This window comes from Leopardus geoffroyi, chromosome B1 (genome assembly GCF_018350155.1).
Source record: "Leopardus geoffroyi isolate Oge1 chromosome B1, O.geoffroyi_Oge1_pat1.0, whole genome shotgun sequence".
Lineage (NCBI taxonomy): Eukaryota > Metazoa > Chordata > Mammalia > Carnivora > Felidae > Leopardus > Leopardus geoffroyi.
The window spans coordinates 17,207,584-17,219,843 of NC_059327.1; the positions used below are offsets into that span (position 1 = coordinate 17,207,584).

The 12,260-nt window shown below is 43.5% G+C and overlaps 1 long non-coding RNA gene across 1 annotated transcript; it reads right to left on the reverse strand.

The window, feature by feature from the left end:
• Positions 1-1,099: 1,099 nt before the first annotated feature.
• On the reverse strand, positions 1,100-3,007 carry LOC123585746. The gene is made up of 2 exons (XR_006706395.1): positions 2,305-3,007; positions 1,100-1,268 (listed from the first exon to the last, which is right to left on the reverse strand). It is a non-coding gene; the product is annotated as an uncharacterized LOC123585746 (long non-coding RNA).
• Between the last annotated feature and the right edge of the window lie 9,253 nt (positions 3,008-12,260).

The following is a 12,260-nucleotide window of genomic DNA, read 5'->3' on the forward strand; positions in this document are numbered from 1 at the left end:
TCTTTCTTCCTGCAATCCCGTTCATATGCTACTGACATCGTAATTTTCCTATTGTGCAAAACTCAGCATATCATTTTTCGCCATAAAACACCCCTGCAGTAGCTCCCGTTGCTTATTAAATAAAGTGCTTTTGCTGATTTACAAGACCCATTGAAGTCTGATTTTTAAGATGCTTTCTCACCCTGTTTTGTACAAGGTGTAATTCATAAGCCAGCCATATGGACCCCTTGATCTCTTCCTGATATGTCCTGCCCTTTCCCACCTGTGTGGCTTCCCTTGTGTAATTCTATTTCCGGGAATGTTGTTGTCCTAGTCTCCATTGGATGAATTCTTACTCCACCTTCAGGTTTAGCTTTAATGCTACTCCTTTCATCAGATGAAACAGTACCCCTGTCCAAACACTATAGCAAATTATCTCAATCACTCTTCTGTCACCCTTCAACGCCATCTGAGTTATTGTCCTTTGGGGCAGGAGAAACAAGACGATATTTGAAGCCTAACGCTGACTCCGGTCATGGCCCTACCACTAGGCGAGCGGGCTATTTTACCTCCCGAGTCTTCATCTCCCTATCTGTGAAACAGAGATAATAAAGTCTCTTCTTCCTCAGGGTTTCTCCAAGGATCATACTAGACGATGGATGTGATAGGAGTTTGGTAAATTATTAAACGCTTTATAAACATTACTTGTTATTGGGGCACCTGTGGCCCAGTCGGTTAAGTGTCTGACTTTGGCTCAGGTCATGATCTCACAGTTCGGGGGGCTCTCGGCTGACAGCGCAGAGCCTGGAGCCTGCTTCCGATTCTGAGTCTCCCTCATGCTCTGTCTCTCTCCTTCTCAAAAATAAATAAAAACATTAAAAAACATTACTTGTCATTATGATTATTATTTTTTTTTTCAACGTTTATTTATTTTTGGGACAGTGAGAGACAGAGCATGAACGGGGGAGGGGCAGAGAGAGAGGGAGACACAGAATCGGAAACAGGCTCCAGGCTCTGAGCCATCAGCCCAGAGCCTGACGCGGGGCTCAAACTCACGGACCGCAAGATCGTGACCTGGCTGAAGTCGGACGCTTAACCGACTGCGCTACCCAGGCGCCCCTGTCATTATGATTATTTATTATTAGAAACTTATTTCTCCAAATACTTTAAGCTTCTCAGAAGTAGGAATCGTGCGTTGTCTTTTTCTTCTCTCCTAAAATAATTACCAGAGCGAACTTGTGCATAGAATTTGCTTAATAGGTATTTGTTGCACAACAACAAAAACAAACCTAGAATTAAAAGAATAACCAAAAATTAAGATAAAACATTCAAGTGGTCTGCCTATATAATACTATATGCCTCATTGTGATGGAACAAAGTTATAAGGTATTTCATTTGTTTATTTGATACTCGTGTTATTTATATTGCTGATGATTCAAAATGTCTGCACGTTAGTCTACAGAATAAGGAAAAGAAGTGGACACAAGTGTGTTATCTCTCAAATGTTAAAATACCCCCCAATACTTTAGGTACCCACATAGAATGAGCGATTTGCCTCATCTCTAAAGGACACAAAACCCAAAAAACAAAACCCAAAGATTTAACGCAGGTGGAAATGCCACGAATGAACATGCCAATTTCTTTAGAACATTAAATGGATGGTATTCATTATTTCCAGACAAATCTGTGCGAGTGAAATCATCAGGCAAGCATTTGTTGATATCACACAGTGATTTGTATAAATCAAAACAAGAAAATCTCTGTTCAGACAATAAATTCCTCTGGAGGTTGATTAGAATAAGACAATTTTTAAAGAGGATTAGAAGATAATTGTCAGCAGGAGGCCAATACCATATAAAAACATAGTCATTAGCATTCTCCAGGGATGAATAAGAGGTAGACAAACTAGAAGAAACAAGGCATTCTGATCTCTGCTGAGGGGCTTCAAAATTAAGTGCCAGAACCCACCTTATTGGAGACTGAGTGCCTGATGTATAATTGTCTCACCAATAGGTTCCCCGCCCCCCCCCCCGCCCCAAACAAAACGATGAATAGATTCATATATCCCCAAATGAGAAAAAAAAATGTATTTTGGTCCACACGAGGATACGTTATTACAAGAACCTTAGAATTCTAACTACTTTATTCTTCTAACAAAAAGAATTGTATTTAACACTGGAAACTCAGGCCGGATGGACGACTGTTGAGTTATAGTCAAGTCTTTCAAATGGCAATAGGAGCCACATTGTCCCACACTTCTCGCACGCCCTCACCCCTCCGCCTTCCTTCCCCGATGGGCAAAAGGTGGTTGAAGGAGACACCCACCCACTGTCCTTGGTGCGCCCATCAGGACGGTTCAACCTCCATAGATGTTCTGGTTCTCCGTAGCAGGCTTGGCGTTCTCTGCCATGTCCTCTGTGAGTTGCTGGTAGGAAGGTCCCTGCATCGTTCCCCTCTGCCGTCCTCTCATTTTATCCTTCAGATCAGCAGCGCCAAACACACAGCTGGAAAAGAGCAGCTGGACGCTTGCTTTCCTTCGCCAGTGGTTCCAAAACAGGGGACTCCTCCCAACGGAATTGTAAGGTAAAACGTTGTCGCACGTTGACGCGACAGTTGTTGAAGTTGGAAGGAGGCTAGAGGAAACCAGGCGAACACGACTCCGCGCTCCACACGGGGCTTTGCAGGCCCAGGCCATCCCTGCGGCACCGGAGGCGGCTCAGGCTCACTGCACCCACCCCACCCCCAGCTCCCCGGGCGCGTGCCCCCCTGCTGGGGGATTCTGACCTCTTTGTGCAACACCGCCTGTCCCTCCTGTTTCTCCAGGCCCCCGGGCCCCAGAGGTGTGGGTGCACCTGATGTTCGGAGGGCCGGGCTGAGGGATGGCAGTTTCCTCCAGCAAGGAGCGCTGAGCGAAATTCTCATGTTCCAGGCACAGTGAATGATCCACCGAAAGACTGGGGCCCTCGCTTTGCTGGAGGAGCATGATTTGGCTTAAGGCGCCAGTGGGTCCTTCCTCGTTCCCTTTTTAGACTTGTTTGAGAACTTCTTTTGGGGGGGGGGGGCGGGTGGCAGGGGCGTGGGGTGGGGGGAAGGCTTTGTTTTTGTCGTTTGCTCCCGAGCTGGACTTCCTGCATCCTGGATCTCCGACTCGGTGCTCGCTCCTGGTTCGGACCTCCTCTTCCACACTCATTTTGTAGTGTATTAATCTACTCACATATTCAGCGGAACATTATTTCACTTTGTGAAATAATATAGTATTTCATTTTGTCCCGAAGAGTGCTGTTGGCATGTTTAGACTCAAAATAACATTATACTTGGAGAAAAATGCATACATATGTACACACACACCCCTGAAATGTTTCATATATATTTTTAAATCCAAGTTTTTTATTTTCTGTCTTTGAAGTTAACATATTCCAATACTTGGGGGATCAAAACTGCGACAGGGTCATTTTTGATGTTCTATTTGGAAACTTTTCTCCACTTTACGTTCTGGCTCGGATCTGCAAGTGACTCATTTATTTGTTCAACAAGTGAATGTTTTTCTATAGCCTGGTACCGGCCGGACAAGTACTAGGCACTTACAAGTGTGGGGACAAGGGGGGCCCCTGGGAGAGAGAATGTCTATAAGATATCAGCTCTGCTGTGGGGGACTCACAACTTCACAGGCCATAGGAAAGCAAAGAGATGGACACGTAAATAATTAATTGCACCTCAACTCATTAAGTGTTGCAATAAAAGTAGATATAAAGTCCCGAGGCAGTAATTACCACGGAGTGACCAACTGTGGCTCAAGGAAGCAGGAAATGCCTCGAGACGAGCCTAATAATGATGATGCTGTACTTTGTACCATTGTTTAAGATTTATGCCCAATCTAAAACCGTACGACCTATTCTTTCTATTTGCTTGTGGCTCTCCTTGGGGAAGATGGTGAAGGGAAGGAAGTAGAAATTACTTCGGCTACCTTTCTGCCCCAGGATTGTGGCCCTGGCTTCTTTTTGTTAACTTCCTGACCATGCTCACTACAGAAGGGGAACTTTATGTCTGGGGAGGCAAGGCCCAGGGCTCAACGTGGGGATCCCGGAACGCTCCCTGTGTGCCAAGTATAGTCCTGGGGAGATGCTCGAGGAAGTGGAGAATACAGCCTGTCCCTCCAGGCAGAAAACATTCATCTGGTAAATCCTTCTTGCTTCCGTTAGATGCCTGGATGTGTGAGCACTGCCTGTCTCAGGAGACTGACTCAGAGTGACAACAGGTGGGCCTGTATTCTTGCTAGAATTGGAAGCTTGCAAATACACATCATCCATCTTTCGCTGGAGTTTCTGTTTCTTTTCTTTCCTTTTTTTTTTTAAAAAGCATTTCTTGGGCTATGATGTTTCCTGAATTAGTCTTTTCAAAATATTATGCCCATCCAGATAAATCTTACACGAGGCCTAAGGCACTGCAATTCATATGAAGGCAATTTGTCAACTGGTGAATCCTGACTGATTCAATCAATCAGTATTATCTTTTGCTGAAGAGATTCCCCTTTGATGTCAGTACGAACCACGCATATTTAAGGTGATAAGATAGAAATATCATTTTGCAAACAAATTTTAGAAAGACTCTTTCTTCTCTTGTCTTTGTGGTGATGAGACTGTGGTCACACATCTGCTAGCCAGGCCCCAGGGCTTTTTGTTCACTTTCTTTGAGGGCTTTCAGAGCAAAGCTCAGGAACAAGTTTTCCCGGAGTTCGCTTCTCAGCAAGGTCAACACCTACCCCGACTTGCTGGGGCTGCATTCTGAGCTGTGTTTTACTCTACGAAAGATGTAAAGTTTGCCTTCCCATACAAAGGACTAGTGTTTATCACTTTTTTTAAAGTTGGCCTTCCATCTGTCTTTCAATACATTTTCAATCTCTTCCCTCCATCATTCCAAACTGTTCACTTCCCCCCCAAAATAAGAGAAATGCCATTCCTGGCTTGTCTTGTCTAAGCCTGTCCCTTTTCCTACTAACAGTACCTCAATTGTTAGGCGAGGTTTGTGTTCGGACATGTCTTTTTTGAGTCACAGGCCGCAGGGTTTAACGTGGGGAGATCATTGCTATAGCTGCTCAGGAAATGAAGAACATTAGTGAAATTCCTTTCATTAAAAAGAGCAAATAAAAACGAGATAGCATATCATTTGCAGTTAATTATCTGAATACAGAGATTCGTCACTTATTAAAGCCAAACAGAAGTCCTTTCAAAAAACTACAGTCCCGATGCACCTATATTTTATGTACTTTGGCTCATGCGTGACAACTAAAGAGAGAATATGTCAACTGGCAACCTGCTGATTTATTTCGCATTATCTTGGTAATTTTGAGCCATTGGATCAAAATATTCCTTATTCTTTACATATTTTGAAAGTTTTTAAAGTAGACTTAGCATCAAAATACCAGAAAACCCTGTATCTGTTTCTCTTCTCTGTAGTCTGTCTCTTTGTTATTTGCCTACTGTTTCAGTGATGTTTGAAAGGAGGTGCAATGAGCATTTAATTTCTTGTCTCAGACGTTCAGGACTAACTCTATGATAATTAATTTTAGTCTTTTCTTCTCTTAGTTAAAGTAACCTGCTAAGTAACATCCCCCAGAAGATACTAGTTTATTATTTTTACCCTCTCCTCTCTCTACTCGCTGTGATACACATGAAACCTGGTGATAGATGAAGTCGCTATTTGGCCGTCAGGCATCGCTGTTGCCACGGACGGTACACGAGGTTGGTATTTCCATGGATGGTGCGCCACAAAGAGGGAATTTCCTTTCCCCCACCAACTCTGAATCACTGTCCTATAGCAGTTTTTAACGTCATCGTAGAGCGGTCTTGCAGTTAGTGAAAATGGTATCACTCCTCTGCAAACTTGCAAATGTTTCAAATGTAAAGGAGGTGAAAACTTACACTTCGATCCCTGCAGAGCTGTTTCGTGTGAAAGAAAGGAGATCTCTCTGTTTATGGTCAACACGGATACTGGTACAGAAGCACTTCCTAAGATTCCAGACTGTGTTTAGACCAGCCCCTTCTCATTGTCTCCAATTTGCTTCCTTTTTCCCATGAACTTTAAAAAAAAATTTTTTTTAACGTTTATTTATTTTTGAGACAGAGAGAGACAGATCATGAATGGGGGAGGGGCAGAGAGAGAGGGAGACACAGAATCCGAAGCAGGCTCCAGGCTCTGAGCTGTCAGCACAGAGCCCGACGCGGGGCTCGAACTCACAGACCGTGAGATCATGACCTGAGCTGAAGTCAGACGCTTAACCGACTGAGCCACCCAGGCACCCTCTCCCGTGAACTTTTATCTGGGGTCTTGTCCTATTCTCCCAAGGTCCAGGTAAGCATATTATGAGTAGATTACCTGATAAACTAACTTCATCATTAATATTAATGTTTCAGCTTATTTCCCTAACTATACAATGCCTGCCTTTTAACCTACGTTTCAGGGTTTCAAATCAGAGGAATGATCAATAAGAGATATTAGACCCTCCTATCTAGAGATTTGTATTTAAATATTCATAGAACTTTTAAAACTTTAAGCCTTTAAAAAGGAACAAGTGACTTAGTGTTGGAAGAAACTCCTTCCCACTGCTCCTAGGGACTGCCACACCCTCCTTTCATTCACTTATTCATCCAGCTCTTTAGTTTCTACTTCGTGTCTAGTACAGGATGAGACATATAGCAATGGACAAGGCAGTAAGCTTAAAAAAGTGCGGGTTCCCACCCGAATATGTCAGAGCCCACAGATATCATTAGGTACTCAAGTTCCTTTTACCTTCCTGTTCCATCATCATAATGTGAGTTTTTTTCCTCATGATTCTAAAAAGTTGGTTTGTTTTACATCTAGACATCACTCATGGGTCAAGCAGAGGGAAAGGAGAGGGAAAGACAAAGGCAGAGTGCAAAAGGCAAAGATGCATGCCAAGTGAGTCTTTCTCTTTAAAATATCATTCTTGGGGGCGCCTGGGTGGCTCAGTCGGTTAAGCGTCCGACTTCAGCTCAGGTCATGATCTCACCATCCGTGAGTTCGAGCCCCGCGTCGGGCTCTGGGCTGATGGGTCAGAGCCTGGAGCCTATTTCCGGTTCTGTGTCTCCCTCTCTCTCTGCCCCTCCCCCGTTCATGCTCTGTCTCTCTCTGTCTCAAAAATAAATAAACGTTAAAAAATTTTTTTTAAATATCATTCTTGTAAGCCCCCCTAGGACACTTCCAGTGAGCTCTTATTGGCCAGAGCTGGGTCACATGACCTCTCCTGCACAGAAGGTGAGTGTTTTGGCTGGTCACCTTGCGGCATGAACACCATCCAGGTTGTTATTGGGAAAGATGAGGAGAGTCAATTTGGCATAGGAAAGCACCCAGGCTGTCTCAGGGATCTAACCGGCTTGAGAGCTGGGGGAGGCCAGTCTTCGGAAGTCATATTATTGGGATGCCTGGGTGGCTCAGTCGATTAAGCGTCCGGCTTCAGCTCAGATCATGATCTCACAGTTTGTGGGTTCGAACCCCCATCAGGCTCTGAGCTGTTAACTCAGAGCCTGAAGCCTGCTTGGGAATCTGTGTCTCCCTCTCTACCCCTCCCCTACTTGTGTCCCCCCTTCCCGCCACCCCCCCCTCAAATATAAATAAAGATTAAAAAAGAAAAAGTCATATTATCACAAGTTCCACGAAGAAGTGGCCAGGCCAAAGCAAGGGTGGAGTTCAAGCTGAAAGAACAATCTGGAATGAAGGTAAGTACTGAGATGGCTTGGAGCTTTGTATCTCAAATTGCATAAAGAAAAACAAGTTAAAGATAATGCCCGTGGCAAGAGAGGAGCATAACGGTCTATTAAGGCTAGAAGGATAAAGCAGCAGCATTAGAACTTTTAGATTTGAATCCGTGAACACAGAAAAGTACTGACATAGTCCAGGGAAGAATTGGCTTCATGAGTTTTGCATTTTAGAACGCGTTGGATTTTTCCAATTGGGACTAAGGAGGACAGACGGGAATATGAAACGCCATTTTTCCTCAACAGAGGAAAGAGCCGTTAGCCTGGACGAGGCTAGACGCAGGGGAATGGAGAGTGGTAGAATCCTTTAGGACAACAGGATTCGGTGACTGTCTCAATGTGCGGTGTGGCAGGGAGAGGGGACTCGTGTGAAAGAATAAAGAGCCCAGGGCAATGCCCAGGTTGCCGACCGAGGGACAGAGTGATGGCGGCCTGTGCCCAGCTGGGGAACGCAGCCTCTGGGGGACGGTAAACAGTGATGAGTTCCTTCTTAGATGCTGGTGCTTGAAGTGCCTGCAGGATATTCAAGGGGAGTTGTTTAATGGAAACTTGGATGTTAGATCTAGAACTCCCCACTCAGGGTAGAATATTGTGGATGTAAAGATGGTAACCGAAGCTGCAGGAATGGATGAGGTTGGCCTGGAAGAGTAGATAGAGTGAGAAGCCCAAGACAGGACCTGTGTTTGGACGGAGGAAACGTTAAAGAAGGTGGCTGGAGGGACTGTGGTAAGTTGAGAAGGCAACTCCAAAGGGAGGGCAGAGGTGCGAGAGAGAATTTCCAAATGGATAATGTAACAGCATCTTGTTCTGTTGCTGTAGGAGTTTCGTGAATAGTAGGCACTACCGACCTGCCGAGTAGAGAAGTCTGCCACACCCAGGCAAAGTCAGGCAGCATTCAGGCCAACGCACTTTGTGCCCAGCCAAGGAGAACATTAAATACCAAAAGTGCATCTACATTATCTCCAGTTTCCATCACTGAGGAGATGGGCAGGTCCTCGGGAAAGCTATGAAGTCGCAGAGTGAAGATCGGGTCAGATGCCTTTGGTCTGCACTTCCTGTTTCCTTTCCTCCCGTGGCCTCCCTGCTCCTATTCCAGCTCCAATGTTGTGTTTAGTTACAGAAATTTCTCTCAATTAAAATAAGACAGGCTCTAATTGTAGTTATTTACTCTTTGTAGAAAATGTGTTTATGCCAAAGTGTTATTTTCTAGGCTTTAAGGAAACCTTACATTCTAATTGAACAATAAGATTCATATTCTTTTAAATTTGTAAATGAGAACTGCAGGTTATTGGGACAGTGGAGGCTTAGAAAACAATCTTTCAAAGAACGCTCAGGGGGTTGGGTAAGAACGTTTGATAAATGTCCCTCTCTAGACCCCCCCCCCCACTTGCCTAAAGAGAGTGATCTGTGGATACAGGTGCTGGGGGTCTAGTGCTAAAGGCTCTGGACATGTCTGCCAGCTTTGGCTATATTTTAAAGCTATGCCTATCGACTGTCCCCTCCTTGCTTCCCCACTCTGGTCTTCACACCCTACCTCCATCCCGCTGCCTCAAGATTCCCAGATGCCAGGAGAACATTCTCTTGAGGTCCTTCTCCTCTTTCTGCCCTGTTGGCCCTTGGCCAGGATTTCTCACTCCCCAGGCCAGGAGACTGGACTAGTGCCCAAAGGGTGCCTCGAGCTGTGTGTGAGAGGGCTAGACATTGGATGGCAACTTACAGCCCTTTATACAACACAAGGGATCTCAGACTGGGGCATTTAGGTATGACACCTTACTGTGGAGATGTGTAATCTCCGTTACTGAGAAATCACATCGGAAGATTTTGTCTGTTTCCATGTGGATAACTTGTGTGCGTATGTGTGCGAGTGGGGAAAATGGGAGCTAGGAGCTAGGATAGGATGGATGGGACTGGTTGGTGACAGGGCCACCATGTTCAATAAAAAACACATGATATCAGATTTTACATATTAGACTCAGATTTTGGATATTGGAATATGGGGGGAAACACCTAAAACTCCAGCCTGCATTAAAGTAAATTTTAATTTTGTCATTAATGTGAACCCTTTTTATGCCTAATAATTATATAATAGGTAGGCATAGCCTACTGTATAGACAAAGACACATATGCATAGTTGACATATATAAATTGAATGTACACAGATATATAAATCTTTGAACAATTAAGAAATTCCACATCAGTTGAAACAGCTACCCCTTTCTCTTTAGTTCATCAGCAATTTCCTTGAGCCACTGTCATGTTTAAACATCTTAAACTTTTATGGCATTATGTATGGAAGGTTCCAAAGCAAAGGTCTACCAACCATAGAGTCTGGGTGACTAGAATGCTGCTCTTACTTTTTTAAAAGCTGAATTGCTTGAAAAAGTGGTATACAAGTTAAAAATGGATTATCAAGTTTTTCATTGTCACCTCACACAACCTAAGTGAGAAACAACTCACAACGTCAAAAGGATGCAGAGGGAACTCGTTCTGTTCTACAGAATGGTTGCCATTGAGTGGACCATGTTTACCTTTTGAAAGCCAATCTTTCAACTGCATTCATCTGTGACGATAAATTTAAGGCTTATACCAACAAAGAGAGTGGAGAGAGAAAAATGAGACCCTTTGCTAGAGCTAGGCTCTGGGCAGCTGTTATTTTTTCTTAGGGGTATAAGAGTTTATAAGCAAGTGCCCCTTAAGGAATGGAATGCTTATAGGTACATTCTTTACAGATGAAACTCCTAGGGAAAAACGTACTGATACAATCCTGGAAATATACATACACAGAAGCAGATGAGGACACAAATGGTAGTATTTAAAATGATCTAATATATTTTCACAAGCCAGCAAAATGCAAAATAACCCTGCATTCTTCCCTTTTCCTTTAAAAAGTCATTTCTTTTTATGTTTGTCTTTTCAAATAATGCATGAGAGGGCCCGACCTTGAATCTCTCAACTTGAGAAGATCTGCAATTGCTCTCGTGGGTGGGCAAGCGTTCTTCCATCCCCATGGGGACCGGAACCAAAACTTCAGCCTGTTTAACCTCTGGGTGCTTTTAGAATGTACAGATTTCCAACCCCCTGTCCAGGATTCTGATTTAGCAGGCCTGAGATGAACATGGGAATCTGTATGTTTAACAAACAAATCAGTGAATTTTAATACAGGGGGTTTAGGGAATCACACCAAGTAAATACTGCCCTGGGGCTAATCTTGTTATTAATTAGTTATTGTCAGCTAAAAGCATTTCTTCACTAGAGATGAGAAACAAAACCCAAACTTCAAGCTTCAGGGAAAGTTTCAAATTGACAATTATTTTCTAAAGTGTGTTTTTCACCCTAAACTTCAAGACCATTATTCCAGATAGCATTATTCTGGTATAATAATCAGAATTTTAAATTCTTTATTTCACTTTGAAAGTATTCCAGAAAGGTTATTTACCAGCAAGTAAGGCCTGGAGTTACTATCATCTCACTTTGTATCTTTTTGTTCTAGCTCCAAACCCAACACATACGAGTGATATTCAGAATTATGATTCTGAAATTCCACGGTGTCCTGGCAGCTAAATCATTGTGGGTGCCCTTAATTATTTACTAAGGCTGAATTCCTAAAAGTGGAATTTCTGGCTCAGAAGCTAATGTTTAACCTACAGGCTTTGTGTATATTGCCAAATTACAATCTTAAGAAGTAATAATCATAATGGAATCAAACACAGGAATGCTTATGGCATGCTAGGCACTGTATTTTAATCTTCATTATGACATTAAAATTTGATTTTATCATTATACCCATTTTAAAGATGGTAAAAAAAAAAAAAAAAGGCAGGGGGTGGGGGCTAAAGGACTTAAAAAATGGCCAATTTCACATATCCGGGAAGTAAGAAAACCAGAACTGAGACGAAGGTCTTCCTGACTCCAAACTCCTGTCACTAACCACTAGACCATGCTGCCTTTTGAAAGCCTGTATTAACGGACACTCTCATCTGAAGTGTATGAGAATTCCTGTGTCCCTGTACCCTACCCAATCCTGGATATTGCTTTTCTTTTTCTTTTTTCCTTTTTTAAGTTTATTTATTTTGAGAGACAGAGAGAGTGGAGGAGGGGCAAAGAGAGAGGGAGAGAGAGAATCCGAGGCAGGCTCTGTGCTGTCAGCGTGCGGAGCCCGACGTGAGGCTTGAACTCACGAACTGTGAGATCGTGACCTAAGCCGAAATCAAGAGTCAGACACAACCAGCTGAGACACCCAGGCATCCCAATTACTTTTCTTTTTAAACTGCCAGTTCAGTGGGAACAATCATTGGTTTAAGGAATGACTGTTCTTTTGCCGGTAGTTCTAGAATTCAAGTTAGGCCCGTACACAGAGACTGATTCCTTCCCCAAAGTCGTCCTACTGTGTAGCTGCTCAAGGAGGCCAGATCACAGATTTTATACACTTGCTGGTAAAACGGTTCTCAGACGCTTTCTAATGCCACGTTTATAGCTGAACAAGGTGCCATGGCGGAGCCAGGAGTGATG